The sequence below is a fragment of the Lygodium microphyllum genome, chromosome 29 (assembly GCF_053477565.2).
Source record: "Lygodium microphyllum isolate KBCC chromosome 29, Lygodium_microphyllum_v1.1.10, whole genome shotgun sequence".
NCBI lineage: Eukaryota > Viridiplantae > Streptophyta > Polypodiopsida > Schizaeales > Lygodiaceae > Lygodium > Lygodium microphyllum.
Window position 1 is genome coordinate 105,967,040 of NC_141163.1, and position 5,366 is coordinate 105,972,405.

Genomic DNA, 5,366 nt, shown 5'->3' on the forward strand with positions numbered 1-5,366 from the left:
AGTTCCCACATCTTGTGTATCTCTCTCTCTTGCTCTTACTTCTTCCACCATAGCTCTTGCTTACGCTCCATGCTTTCGCTTCAAGGCTCACTCCCTTCAGAAGGTGGGAGTCCCCCCTCCCCTCCCCCAAGTGTTTGCATGCATGCAAACACTTTTGGGGGGAGCCCACAGGCACCCCCATGCTTACGTGGGTTTTCTATGTGTATTTGGGGCAAGAGGGGGAGGGGGAGGATGGGGGCCACAAGAAATCCCCCTCCATGCTTTCGCTTCAAGGCTCACTCCCTTCAGAAGGTGGGAGGCCCCCCTCCCCTCCCCCAAGTGTTTGCATGCATGCAAACACTTTTGGGGGGCCCACAAGCACCCCCATGCTTACATGGGTTTTCTGTGTGTATTTGGGGCAGGGGGGGGGGGGGGGGGGAGGATGGGGGCCACAAGAAGTCCCCCTCCCCCAAAACTTATTTTTAAAAAGAGCTTGGAAGAGCGAGGGGAGCCCATGGGCACCTGTGTCCTTACATGATTGGGGGGGCCCAAGTCCCCCCATTAAAATAAATACAATGAGGACCTATAGGAGGGGAGAGAGAGAGAGAGAGAGGAGAGGAGACTCCCCAAAACTTCTTCTTTTTTTTTAATTTGAAGAGCAAGGGGAGCCATGGGCTTTGGTAGGGATCATGCTTAAAAACTAAAATAGTGGGCTTTGGCAGGGACATACCCAATGAAGCTTGATCATTTATAAGAAAAAAAAATTAAACCCTTGTAAGACAAAAAAAGCTTACATTAAACCTAATTATATATGATAAAAAAGTTATTTACCCCCTACCACAATATCCCTGCCACAATCGAGGGTGGGGCATTGCTAGCAACACCCCTTGATTGGCCCGAAATTCATCCTTTTAGACAAGAGTCCCCCATGTGGGTTTGGAGAACCCCCATGGGGCTCTCATGAGGGTACCATTCACAAGTTGGGGGCCATTGTGACCCCGAACCCTATGGCGCATGACATGCGCCCCTATGGGAGCCTTGCAAGACCTTGCCCCCCTTGCGGGGGGGGCTGCCCCTTATCACAAAGAGATCTATCATGCGAGCAAGCCCCCCTCCCCACTAATCATTCCTTTGGGGCATATCAAGGGGAGGGAAGCCTATTCCCCCCCCCCCCCCTCGAAACCTAGAAATTCATAGCATGTCGAGCGGTGAGGTAGGTGAGGGTGTGAATGAGAGAGAATGAGGGGATGTAGGAGAGCTTGTGAAGGAGTAGGGGCATTAAGGTTGATTTCTTCTCTTTTTTGTAGTTTCCTCTTCAACTTTCTTGCAACTTTCATGGAGTTAGAAAGCATAAGAGTAGGTTTCATGAAGAAGTGGAGGAGCTTGTATAGCCTTTATGCAAGCAAGAACATAGCCTCCACTTTAGCTATGTCTTAATGGAAACAAGTAGAGCTTGAGAAAGGACTCATCACTTGTTGCAAAGGAGAGTATGAGAAGGAATGAGCAACTTTGAATGGAGAAAGATGCAATTGAGAAATAGAGACTGCCAATCTTTTATCATTTTTCACACGTAAAAGAAATGGTGGGAAAATAGTTTTGTATCATGCAAGTTTTTGGATGTGGATGGTTAAGACCCATTAGTGACTATTATAATTTGCTGTTAAGGATGAAAATCTCTAGGATTGTCACCATCTTATCATTGAATATTCTAGTATTTCGTTTTTCTTTTTTTCTTAATAGGAAAAATTTTCTTGTGAATTTTAAATTTTTGCAACTATTTTTCCCTTTCTAAAATATAGTGGCTCTTGTCAAATGAAATACTACAGAGTATCATTTCTCTATCTTTCTTTCATTGTTCGCTCATCGCAATCGAGTGGTTTATTGGGTCTCAATGCCTTGATCGTGTTGTGTGTTTAATTATGGAAATTTTCTAATTAAATCTTTCTTCCTATAATTGCTTCTCCCTCCCAATCTAATGCTTGTGGGAGCATATGCAATATCAATTCTACTCTTTACTAAATAATTAGATGAAGGAAAATATTACCTTCTTGATTGCTTCTCCTATCACCCAAATATAATCTCCTTCACAAAAGCATGATCTTGTTGAGTTGGAAAATTATTCGCATGAAGAGGAGCTATTAGTTGAAGATAGTTTGGATCCTTTAGTTGTAGGAAATTGAGAGGAAATTTAAGCTCCATCTCCCTTTTAGATTCTTCAAATGAGGAGCCCTTCAACAAAATGCCAACTATTGACCTAAATATGGGGACCATGGCATGCAATGCAACTAGACTTGCTCCTAGGCGGAAGGAAATACCACCATGGATTTTTTGGAGTCTTAGAGGTAAGAAGTTGAAGGTGTTGCTAGGCATAAGCCAGAGGCCTCATTAAGACAACAAGCTCTTGTGTGAGTATAATGGAGATAATTTTTTTGTTTTTCCGTCAAGGTTTGGGGCCTGATCTAGAATGGATGGGATGTAGCACTGATATGGTGGGAACCTTTGGTCACATATGACTAGCATATTTCCTGGCTGCATTTATCGCATAAGTCATTGTTTAGACTTTCTTCAATGTCATCAAGTCATATGTCCATATTATGTTACTAACAACAAGCACAATGATATTATTTTCACAGGCTTTTGAATGGGGTTGTTAGAAAGGGTTATCCTACATATGTGAGGAGGCATAGAATTACATGTCACTATTGTAAAAATTCAGTGTATTACATCAAAACTTGTTGGTGCAAAGCATATTACATGCTACCTAATGATATTTGCATGGAGTGTTTGACGTTACATGTGGATACTCATAATCACAATGTGCAACTTGATACTTCAATGATTGCTATAGTGAAAGTTAAAAGCCTTGTTAAGTCTATATTGAATGTGAATTGCCACATGGGCCAAGGAAGATTCAAATGATTGGAGCCCAACAATTTACACTAGATTTTCTCCCTAAAAAACATGAATCCATTATGGGAGATCAAGAGCTAAACAATTTCTAGGAGGAATTAATGTCGAAGTTCCAAAACAATTTCTGGGAGGAATTGATGTCGGTGGTCTAAAATCAATGATACGATTCAAGATAAATTTCAAAAATGATGTTTGTTTAATATTATCAATCATTAGTAATTATGTGCAACTATAATGGCAAATTCAAGAACCTTGTTATAACTAAGAAGAAAAGGGATGTATTCATTATGGGAGAAGACCTTGATAACATTATGAATTTAAAAAAGAAGTGCTTATTTCCTTTTTTTCATGGAATTCGATTTCCTAGTCAAGGTGCACCCGCAAAATATATATATATATTTTACAATATCCATAAAGGGTCCTAGTTTAGGGGTTGATTTGGTGAATCAAATGCATCGCTCCTCTGAAGGGAGGGATCTTTGCAAAGCTTGGGTGCACTTAGACTTCACCCATAGGATTGAAGGATGGGCTACAATGTCTATTCCATGTTTGACCCAATGTATTTCATTTTGAAGTTCATGAAATTTAATCCATGTCCCTTTTCCTTCTCATCAAATCGGTATCGCTTTAGTTTGATGGGCCCATGGTGATCACCATATGTGATACAAAGGAGGAGGATAGAGCATCCTAAGTTCAAGATCCCTTGAACGAGGAAGTTGTGGTGGTCGATAGATAAATCGACTCTCCCAATGGAACAACTGCATATGAATCTACAAGCATATCATGATCTATAAAAATTGCAATTTATCCAAATTTGAAGTAAAATTCATAACAAGACTTCTAAGCCCATGGCGCTTCACGATTTTCAATTGACTAGGTATCAAGTGTTATCTTCTATAAGATACATTGTATATTTAATTATTTTTATCTTCTAGTTACAGTTGTTATAAAAGAGGGATTTTTAGAACCTTGGGTTAGATAGGTTTGGAATACGTCTTAGTCACAAATATTTATCAACTTCTTTTAGGAAGAAAGGGCTCTAAGTAAGCTCTAAGAAATTGAGGAATTCTTGTGGTTGCATGAAATGGTGGGAAATTGTAATAGTATCAACTTGTGGAATTGTGATAAGGATGCCTACAACAAGACAATTCAATTTTTGGTGATGTGTAATGAAGCCAATATTCAAACAATCTTGCATCTACCAATATTACTAGTATTATCACCTTAATCTTTTTATTTGCAAGAGGTCAAAGAAGACTTGATGTTGTGAATTGATGGATTCAATAGCTATTTTATAGTTTGAATCACATAAGGAAATCACTCCTTATCCCTTCATTCATTGATTCACATGTTAGTTTTCATTTTCCACGTGTTTGGGAATTTCTCACTGGTTGTTTCCTAGAGTGTTTGGGGCTTGCTCATAACAAATATATGATTTCTTGCTTTGTATCAACCTTTCAAGTTATTTCATATACTATTTTTAAATATTGGATCTTCCATCACTTGAATCATGTTTTGTCTTCAATGGTATGGACTTATCACATGATGAACGAATGATTTTCATTCATGGTTTATAATGCTTTGACAAAATTGGAAGGATAAATATGATAACATACAAGGAGGGAAAGGGCTCGTATGAAATTACTGTTCAAGGAATGTCAAAGGGGAATGGCCATCAATGTTGTGTAATGAATGAAGCTGAGAGGAGAGAGGAGAAAGAATTGAAGAGAGAGAATGAGAGCAAGAAGAAGAGAAAGGAGGACTAGAAGAGGAGAGAGAAAGACATAAAAGAGGGGAGAAAAAAGGAGGAAGCCATGGAAGCTGAAGATGAAGGTGAAGAATATGTTCTTGATAATAACTGGTTGCCTTGAACTAGGACTCTTACACCTTAAATACCCTGGTCAATGTGACTAGGTGTCTAACCCCTAGTTTCTATGTATCCCGCTCGTTACAATCCATCCCCACCCTATAGGTTTTTGCCCTAAAAAACAAAGAGAATTGGAGGGAAGTGATGGGTGGGCTTAGGGAGTGGGGGTGCAGAGTACTACTCTAAGCCACATTACAATGAAAATGGATGGGTAAAGACTAGGGACAACATGTTGTCCATGACAGGTTTGTGGTGAGGTAAAATTGTCATAACTTTTGATAGGCTGCTCCAAATGGGATGTGCCACATGTCAAAACAGAGCTCATGATGAGTACTTTTAGTCTAGGTAGGATGCACATTCCTAAGATTTGGGTAAGTACAATTTTTTTTAAAAATAATGTACAGTCTGCAGGCAAGGGGTGGTCAAATAGGGGCATAACCAGCTAGTTTTCAGCCCATTGGGCCACTTGGAGGTGAGGAAATTCTTTGATAATGGTGACTGGTGCACCATGAGGCTTATTCTGGGGGTACGACTTGCCATTTGATGAGGTACTCCATTTGATGGATCGAGATCTTAAGTGCTTATCTTGTTGCCTAATAATTGCCTCAGG